Genomic DNA, 10,773 nt, shown 5'->3' on the forward strand with positions numbered 1-10,773 from the left:
TGGGTAGGACTGGTTTGCCTTAAGTGGAGGTTTGATCCCATTGTTCTGAAGACTTTTAAACCAAATGAAAAAGCACTCAAGTGGGTTTTATGCGGGTTTTTAGTGGAACCAAAAAAAAAAAAGAAAAGATAGCTTTAGACAACCAACATCATCTAGCTTATGCTTCTTTGAAAAAGCAATAAAGCTCTTCCATGTTCATTATAAAGACACTTGTATATCAGAATCTCAGGCTTTAATTTGCCCCCATTTACTGCACTTTGAACCTGTACCATTTGGGTTTATGAAGAATCTCAAAAATTTTACTAATGAAAGGCATTCCTATTAAAAACAAAAAACAAAACAAAAACAAAACCTGTGCCTTGGACGCAGCGACTCCACTCCTAGGAATTTACTCTAAAGCAGAGTGGGCAAACTTCTGAATGAATGACTCCCTGCCATGCTGGTGTTTAAGTACTTTGAATATCATCGTTTTTGCTGATCACTAAAGAAACATTCAAGAGCAGATAAACCTGGCCCTGATGCTCTTGGATCCTACACCTAACTAATTTCATAAATACACAAACAAAAGTAGGATTACAGCTGGGGCAAGTGCTTTCAGAGCAAAGGTCAGGGGGGAGGAGTGGAGGGAAAATGGAGGACAGTAGGTGACCGTCAGAACGCAGCATATTTTCTTGGCCCTTCCAGGACGCACCTGAAGTTTGGTGGGCAGATCCCTCACACACCAATGGCTGCCTACCTCTAGTACTTGCATCTGTCAGGGGTCTTTCTCTGATGCAGATGCATTCTCAGCCCATGGGAGCAGACCGGAAGTGCTAGAGAAACCCTCAACCAGTGAGGTATGAGAGTTGGTAGATAAAGATCCCAGCTGCCCAGCCTCTCAGTGGCACAATTCTGAAGAAAGTTCTGCACAGTGTCCCAGATGGTGCCCAGCAAAAGTAAGTTCCAGTTGCCCACAGTGGCAACCTTCTTATTAATATCACCCTAAATTGGGTCTCCTCTTTTCCCTACTGCCTGTATTCCTGGGGTCACCTCCAAAATAAACTACTTAGGTCTGCCTCTGGAGAACCTATGCTACAATCAGGACTTCCTGTGAGAAGGTAAACATTAACCTGGTCCGTGGCGAAAGAGAAGGAGCATACCATGTGAGCATCCGGAAGAGGAAACAATAGCGTGGCCAATGGCCTAAGCTGGGAAACAGCTGTTACACTGGAGGGCCTGGAAGGGGGCAATATGGTGGACATACAGTGAGCAGTGGGGCTGGAGACCAAGACAGGGACCAGATCAAACAGAACCTGGTAAGCTGTAGTAAGGAGTTAGGGCCATATTCTAAATGTATCTTCATTTTACAAAGAGACTGAAAATTTTGTTGTTGTTGTTTTAAGTGTTGTTGAGACAATCGCAACTCATTGCAACCCCATGTGACAGAGTAGAACTGTCCCATAGGGTTTTCTAGGCTGTAATCTTCATGGGAGCAGACTGTCAGGTCTTCTTCCTGCAGAGCTGCTGGGGGACGGGGCGGGGGCGAGCGGTTCAAACCACCGACCTTTCAGTTACTACCCGAGCACTAAAAAACTGAGCCACCAGGAAAGATGAGAGAGGTTATACTGTGCAAAACCAAATGGCTAGTATTTGTGCGAAAATCTAAATACTTTAATGCAAATTCCATGCTTTTAATCACTGTTCTATCATACCTGACGCTAAAGCAGCTTAAACCTTATTTTCCTCCTGATTTACACCAGGCTGGCTAGTCTTTCTCTTTTCACGTCTTCCCGACAAAGGTCTCTGCTTAGTCCCACCGCCAATGTGACGGATAATGGACTCCGTTTCTCATATCAGCTAGAAAAGCTGTGCACCTGCATTCCCAGCCAATTGCTGGCACATCTTTTTGCAACATCAAGATATATGGCGTCCGTAAATTTTCAGAGACATATTAACATTCACCTCCATAATGCCTTAATTGTACAGAAACCATTAGACGAGAGTGTTAAGGTGACAAAGGAACCCAGGCAAATGGTAAAGAAAGAGAGCAAGATGCCTAAATTAAAAAGGGTGAGGGGTCCAGGACGGTCTTTCACGGGGGAGAAGATTCACAGGGATGTGCTATCGTACCAAGAATGGACTGCCTCATAAATTGTCTCAGGATGATGCTATAAGTCAAGGGGAACTTTTTTAAACTAGGAATTTGCAAAAGGTTAAATTAAAAACGAAGGCTGAACAATTATTTTTGTCCTCCCGCCTAGCAGGGCTTCTGCTAATGTTTGTGCACAGAAGTGATAATGGCAGGATACTTCAAAGGCTTTTCAGGGAAAATCATATCATTGGCGAGAAAGGGTTTAATTTTGTAAAAAGCTTGCATTGTAAGTGATATTGAAAATAAAGAGACAAGACTGTATGAGCTAAGTGCTTTATTTTTGTTAGTGCTGGTGGGGTTCCACAGATCCTCATTGTGCCCATAATTGGGGTTTTAAAAGTGGGAATAGAGAAGTCATGTTTTCCTTTGTGGGTGAAGACGGCACTCCTGACCCACCGTTGGAGGACCACGCACTTTGAGTTTTGTTTCCAGAAAAGAAGTGGTATTGACTCTGAGGGCTCCTGATTCTCTTGGCAGGGCCATAGCATTTGATCAGGGACAATTCTGAGCACACCATGTTGAGTTTGCATTTATTTTTTCTTGTTTCAGTCCCCTTAGATACTTTGGTTGACTTCATAGGGAGAAAGAGGTTGCATAAACAGGGAAAAACAGCAACATCTACCTCAGTGGACTACGAGCATCTTAGCAACAAAGGTTGAGTATATACTCATTTCTTGCCCTCAATGCCTGGCCAGGTCTCATGGCATTCCGCGTTTATTTGTGGTGGACATTGCTATTTCCTTCCCAGCCCTCCATTCCATGCTTCTCCCAATGCAGAGCAGCCATGAGCTCTGGATCCAGGAGCGTTCTCTCACTGGTCCCACATGCCCGAGTCACAGTGATTGGCCCAGTGTGCTCCTATCAGAGTGACGCGCAGCACCTTTACTCAGTGGCTTTGGGAAGTGATTTACTCTCCCTTCCTGGACATGAACAAGGAAACAAACAGTTTCAGGTTCTCTGGGCAGCCTGGAAGGAATTCCAGCTCAGGAGAAAGTCAACCCAGGCAGGAAGGCTGAACCAAGAGAATCTCAAAGAAATGAAGCTGGAGTTCTGAATTAACTCGGCTTGAAGCCTGCCCTGCCACTAAAGTTTTTAATTATGTGAGTCAATAAATCCCCTTTATAGGTAAAGCTAAGCTAGGGGACTGCAAACTATAGCCTGTAGGCTAAACCCAGCCCACAACATTTTTGTACGGCTCACTGTACAAAAAAAAAAAAAATAGCTTTTACAGATGAATATTTGCAGATGATAGGGAACGCTAACTTTGAACCCCAGTTAAGGAAAATGTCATTGTTGCTATTTTGTGCCATCAAGTTCCCTCTCAAAATAAGAATTCTATTCTTCTCATTAGCAGATCTTATTACAAAAACTTGTACTTAATTATTATTATTATATGTTGAATTTCATCAATAAAATTTTTGTGAAAATTTGTCATCTCATCTCTCTTGTTATATAAGTGCCTACATAATAATATCCTGAATTTTGCCTCTTGACCTGCAAAGCCTAAAATATTTACTATCTGGCCCTTTACAGAAACGGTTTACTCACCTCAGCAGTAAGCTATTATATTTCAGTTTTTTGCAATGTACAAATAAAATCATGCTAAGTGACAGACTGTTTTAAGGGCAGAAATGAAATGTAGCCATTCTTTCTTCTAAAGTATTTTGTTATATGAAATCTCAACCAGAAGCAACAAATCAACTGCCTGCAAGGGCCTCCACTCCAGCCCCTGCCAGATGCCCTCATCCCTTAACAAGGACACAGTGTCATCTTAGACGCTGTCTTCTATCCTTTGAATCTCTGATGGCGTGCCTGCCTGTAATCTCCCATAATCCTACTGGAAAGCAGAACTAAAAATTTCATGTGGGATGATACGTACATTGTAAACCTTTTTTCTTTTTTTAGTTCTTACGGGTCTCCTTTCCTACATCTTGGCATCCCCATTAATAAAGAATCCCTTGTGGCGCGGTAGCTAAGAGCGTGGCTGCTAACCAAAAGGTCAGCAGTTTGAATCCACCAGCTGCTCCTTGGAAACCCTATGGGGCAGTTCTACTCTGTCCTACAGGGTCACTATGAGTCGGAACTGACTCAACGGTAATGGGAGGGATCTCCTTTTCTATATCTCGGCATCCCCAATAATAGGAACATTCGTGACTTAGACTGTTCTGGAACTTAACTGGAACTAGGCGATTGCTTTTTCTCAGAAGATAGTACTTGTTCTCAAAGAAAATAATTTGGAGTCAAGAGATATGGGTTCAAATCTGTGCAGCACTGATCCTCCTCTCCTGGTAAAAGAACTAGAGTTCTCCTTGGAGAACAACCCACTTTCACACTCTGGGACTAGGTGCAGCCGACACTACCATCAGCTTCAAGGGTGGCCTTATGACGCAGGCCTGGCCATTGAGGGCTCTCTGGGCACAGTGATTGGTTCAAAGATGGGCACATGATCCAGTCAGGGCCAATCAGACCTAATCTTAGTGTCTGAGCTGGAGTTATCTGGACAGAGGTCCTCTCTTTCTACTGGACGTGAACCTTAGAGTAGGTGAGCTGTTATAAAAATTGCCTGCCTGAGAAATAAGTCAACACAGAAGAAAGCAGCACCCAGAGACAGAAAGAGAGAATCAAGTCTTGGAAACATCATTTAAGGAAACGGAATCAATCACGCCTGAAGCTAGAGCTATTAGCCTGAACTGTTCAATTACAGAAACCAATAAATTCTTTTTTTGCTCGACACCAGTTTACTTTGGGGTTTCTGTCACTTGTGATGGAAATATGCAACTACTATCTAACTTTGCAACTGTCTTAGGTTGGGTTCTCCCAAAAGGAAACCCTACAACAAGGATATGAGTACAAGTAACTTATTTGGGAGGTGCTGCCTGAAAGCACTGGTAGTGGGGTGAGGAATTACAGAGAAAGTAAAGCAGCTGGTAAAAGGTGCATGATCGAGCACGCTAACACGACGGGCAACTGGGGTTCGATCCTGCTGGGTGACTAACTAAGAGAGGCAGTGTAGAATATGTGCCTCAGATTATTCTCCCCCACTGCTTCAGGGGCAAGGAAGCTGGGATATTTATCTCCAACTCTAATATATATTTGGCTGAAGGGCTGTGTCCACGGACCTTAATACCCCCAGCATTGACAGCATGCCCCTTGCATGAGAAAACTCTCAGAAGAGATTGCACAGGAGGCATCTCAGGTATGTTCTGGGATGCTGGCTGTGGAGAAGAAATGAGCAAGGCACTCACAGATCTACTATAAGGGTCTTGAGCATTTCACTGACATTTTCTGGGTCTCACTTGCTTCATCAGTAAAATGGGGCTGACGTTTACATGTTATACCTGCTTTATAGGGTCAATGCAAGAATCAGCTGAGATTGCATGTTCAAAAGGGTTTTACCTACAATATGCAAAGTGCTTTACAAATATAAGATGGTGCAGTACTATTGTATTATTTTCTTTGTCTATTACAAAAAAAAAATCAGCTCAGTTGATACAGACAACAAAGCCTAACTTGTGCACACATAACTTGCACGTGTCCCTTATGCACTAAAGTTGCCCCAGCAGGGTAGCCCGGGAGTCACTTGCCTCTTGGGATTTCGTGCCTGTAGGGGTCATCTGTTGTTCTGTCCTGTCTGGCATCTGTTCTTCCTCCTGGAACAGTACCTTGATTTTCCCTTGGAAACCACTCTTTTTCACCATCATCCTTGTAAGGGTGGGACTGACTCCACCTGATAGCTCCAGAGGTCAGAGTATGACTCAAGCTTGACCATTGACAGTAAGACTCGGGCTGCTGGGGGCCAGGAGAGCATGGCCCACACATGCCCTAGCACCTGATGGGCCAGTTCCCACCTGGGTCTTCTCCTTCTCTGTCCCTGTTTCCATAGTCACACCAGGTTAAGAAATCACACTAGACCAGGGACAGAAGAAATGACACAGAGACAATATACTGACCCCAAGTCTCTGGGGTTTTTACCTTCCTTTGGTGTCATACTTCCCCTGGGGGCAAGAGCTAAGGGGTTTCAGCCAGAGCCAAACCTCCCACATTGGGTGGGGGAGGGTCAGTCCTTGCCAGGTCCCCCAAGAGAGCCAGCATCGGGATGCCTGCCAGGCAGTGGGAGCAGAGAAGTAGCAGCCGCCCCCAGAGAGAAGACACACACACAGCCACCCATTAAGTAAAGATGTTTGTCTGCTTCCAAAGAACAGAGAGGAACGGGAAAAGAGTAACATTACAGCGGAGCAGCCTGCAAACACCTCAACCGAGTGACCAAGGTCCATGTCACCGTGATGTACCTCCATGCGACCAGAGCAGCCAGAGGAGACACAACAACGCCTGAAGGAGGTGCTGAAACAGAAAGAGGACATGAGAGAAGAACTGGAAAAAGCCACAAGAAGTCTGGAGTTTAGTTAGCAGTAATGTGCCAACGTTGGTTTCTTTAATTTTCTTGATTTCGACATTGCCATGGTAATGTGTGATGATGACATTACAGGAGCTGGGTGAGGGGTGTAGGAACTCTCTGTACTATCTTTACAACTTTTCTGTAAATCTAAAACTATTTGAAAATAAAAAATTTATTAAAAAAAAAAAAAAAAAGATTGTCCCTTTCCTTCTTGCTCTCCCCTCCAGGAGGTCATCTAAGGCGGTAGGGTCAGGCGAGGGAGGTTGGATTCCTAGAATCTCTGAGACCAAGATGTGCACCTAAGAGGCTTCTTAGGGAGCCACACCCATGGGAAGGGAGGGAAGGAGGAGGTCTGGGCAGAGGCAGGAGCCCGATCTACCACCCGGTCGCAGTGCAAGTCTCTGCCAACCCTGTCGGGAGGGAGTTGTGCAGCTGGGGGACCTTCAGAGCATCCTCCAGAGCTGGGGCAAGAGAGCTGGGCCTTAAACCTCCATGTCCATCAAGCACCAGATTCAGGCAGCCCCTGAAAGAGGTAAACTGTTTCTCTTCAGCCGAAGCACCTCCCAAAGTGGGGTAACCACTGAGGGCTGTCTGTCAGCAGCCCTCCAAACAGGTCCTTTATTCCCGAAGGGGCCACAAGTGGTGCCCCACAGCGTCCACCATGCAGCGCACAGGCCACTTACCCTCCAAGGTGAGGAAAAGGTAAGAGGAGAACATACACAGATCATGATTCATGCCTCCAACTTCACGTTCCTCCAGCCAGTCTGGCTGGCGATAACTGAAGGGAAGTGTTTTAAAGGAATAAGAAATTAGAGCTTCAAACCAAATTGAATTTTAACAACTAAAAGTGAACGAAAGGTTATACAGTCTGTCCAAGATGCTCTTAAGGGATCCACTTTGGCAAGGAGAACATATATGGAAGGAGTAAGAGGAAAAAGAAGGAGCCCTGGTGGCGGAACAGCTAAGCAAACCCCCCCAGCAGCTCATCGGGAGAAAGACTTGGCGCTCTGCTCCCGTAAAGACTACAGCCTAGAAAACCCTATGGGGCAGTGCTACTCTGTAACACATGGAGTCGCTGTGCGTTGAAACCGACTCAATGGCACCTAACAACAACAAGAGGAAAAAGAATTGCTTCATGGATGAACACCATTGCGATGAGGCTGTCTGACAAACCCACTGCATGAGCATCGTGTACTATGATTCTTTAACAGAGTGCCCCCCCGCCCCAAAACCCATTGCTCTTCGGCTAAATTTCAAAATCCTACATTCTACCAAGCCTTGCATGCTCTTCCTTCCATCTTCTCCTCCAGTTTCATCTCCATCACTGTACCAAATTTCTTTCTACCGCAGGACCTTTGCATATGCCATTATCTCTGCCTGGGGTTCTCTTCTCCTCTCTTCACCAAAGCAACTTCTGCTCATCCTTTAAGTTTCAGCATGAAAATCACTTCCTGGAGGAAGTCTTTCTTGATGTCTCAGAAACCCACTCCATGTCTAACCCTCCCACACCATGTTAGAGTATAATCCCCCCTTAGCCTCGGTTTCGCTTTCTGCAGTTTCAGTTACCTGCAGTCAACCGTGGTCTAAAAATATTAAATGAGTATGTAGTGTGATGAAATCTTGTGCTGTCCCGCTCAGTCATTCATATAACTTTTATTACAGTATATTGTTATAAATTTTCCATTTTATTATTATTGTTGTTACTCTCTTACTGTACCTAATTTATAAATTAAACTTTATCATAGGTATATATGTACAGGACAAAACATAGTATATATAGGTTCGGTACTATCCACGGTTTCAGGCATCCACGGGGGTCTTGGAACGTATCCCCCGTGGATAAGGGGGGATTGCTGCAATTACGGAGCTGTTTATGGGACCACTTGTGTAGTATGGGGGATCCCCGTAACATTTAACTATTGCCATAAAAATGGTGTGTAACCTCAAAACTAGTCACTTAAACAAGGATATATTCTCTCCCAGAGTTCTACAGGTTGACTAGGGTGACTATAATCACATCACAAGTCCATGGAGCAGCTGGGGGTGGCGGGTGCATGTGTGCATTCCAGAACTCAGGGTGAAAGGGAAGCAGCTATTCAGGAGAAGCTTTCCTCATGGCCGATGCAGAGGGCAAACCCAGCCCAGCTGAGCAGGCACTTTTCAAGCCCCTGTGTGAAGCATCTGCTAACATCTCATTGGCCAAAAGCAAGTCACATGGCTGACCCCAAAACCAAGGAAAGGGGAAGTACCTTGAGCCTGCGTGGGAGGAACTGATAAGTCACGTGGCAAAGGGCTGGGACACACAGGGAAGAGTGAACACCTGAGACCAGTGATTCAATGGACCACATCCACCAAGGTTAAATGTTCTGAAAGCAAGGACCATATTTGCTTCTTCCACTACAAGTAGTCCCCAACTTATGACGGGGTTCCATTCTGACAACTCCATTGCAGGTCAGTTCTGACTTAAGTCAAATACCTTTTTGTTGTTGTTGTTTTGGTTTTGGTTTTCATTATTATTGCCTTTTATCATCAGTATCGTTATAAATCCAAGCTTTGTCTATAGGGGTTGGAAACATTACCTATAAACTTACAGATACATTTTAACATTGTACGTAGTACATATTACTAACAATAAAAAACCAAAACCCACTGCTGTCGAGTCTATTTTGACACATAGCAACCCTATAGGACAAGATAGAACTGCCCCATAGGGCTTCCAAGGAGCAGCTGGTGGATTTGAACTGCTGACATTTTGGTTAGCAGCTGAGCTCTTAACCACTGCATCACCAGATAAGATGTATCAAAAAAAAAAAAAAGACAGTCATCATAACTCAGATATGTCATAAGTCAGGGGCGACCTGTACTTTATCTCCAGAGCCGAGCACAGAAAAGGCATACAGTAGGTGCTTCACAAAGACGTGCTACACATTCTGAATTCCAAAGAATATACAACTTAAGATGAACTTTTGTAACTCAATGCATTTCAGAGTCAGGAGCTGCTTGTGATTCGAGGATGCATGAAATATAGCCCCCCAGAAAGGTAATGGCACATGCGCTAGACTCTAAATCAGCCAACAACAAGCTACTAACACAGTATTTTCAATGGATTATAAAAAGGATGGCTTTGAAGAATGCCGTTGCCTTGCCAGAATTATGATTTGTTATTCATCTGTGGATTTTTAAGCAGAACCTTGTACTTAGCATTCAAATTAATGACTCCAATGTATTTGCCTGGATTAAAAAATAAAAAGAAGAACAATTTTGCACCATGCACGTAATAGTTACATTTCTATGATAAACTTACTTGGTAAAAGCTTTCTCGATTTTATCACTTAGACAAGTAAATGTCAGTAAATCAAACTTGAAAGCAAGAATGGTAGAGAGGCCGGAGGCTCGCAAACCAGGGTGCAAGGAAAACCTTAGGCTCACCAAGGACGGTGGCAGGAAAAACCACAGAGGAAAAAACTAAGCCAAGATGGAGAAGCAGAGCCATGTCTCAGGAGACAGCCTCCAGGCAGCAACCTGTTATCTCGCAATTTCCTCATTTGACTCATTGAAAACTCTTCTAGTCTGAGAACAGTTTGATGGGGGCAGTGTTATTAGTGGAAAGAGCAAGAACTCTGAAAACAAGCTAGATTCAAATTCCGAATCCATCATTTCCTAGTGTTCGAATGAAAAACTGCCCTAAGTTCCCTTTACTTTAATTTCATCACCTGTAAAATGGGAGTGAGGGCCTGAGGAGGGGTGAATAGTGTCACATCTCATAAAGTTCTGGTAAAGATTAAAGATGAGAAAAAGATCATATATGTCATTCTTCCCAAATGCCAGCCCACAGGTCCGTACTGGCCTCACAAATGTGTTCATGGGTCTACCACAGAATGAGAAAAAATGTGGCAACAGCGATTTTTTTAAGTAAATAAAATTTACTTGATTAAAAAAAATGGTCATCAAGGTTCATCCATGTTGTAGCATGTATCAGGACTTCATTTCTCTTTACAGCAGAGTAATAAATGTTAAAATAGCCAATTTATATACATATATATATATACACACTCACTCTTCACTTATTAACATGATCAGGTTCCAAAGATTAAGTAGTTCAAATGCAAAAATCAGCACTATGTGAAAATGGAGGATAACCATATCAGATCATAAAATGGAGAATGACTACATCATTGCATAACTGCCAAATTACATCATCACATAACTGCCAAACCACTAAGAATCACAACCCAGCCAAGCTGAC

The sequence above is a fragment of the Trichechus manatus genome, unplaced genomic scaffold, assembly GCF_000243295.1.
Source record: "Trichechus manatus latirostris isolate Lorelei unplaced genomic scaffold, TriManLat1.0 scaffold00008, whole genome shotgun sequence".
Lineage (NCBI taxonomy): Eukaryota > Metazoa > Chordata > Mammalia > Sirenia > Trichechidae > Trichechus > Trichechus manatus.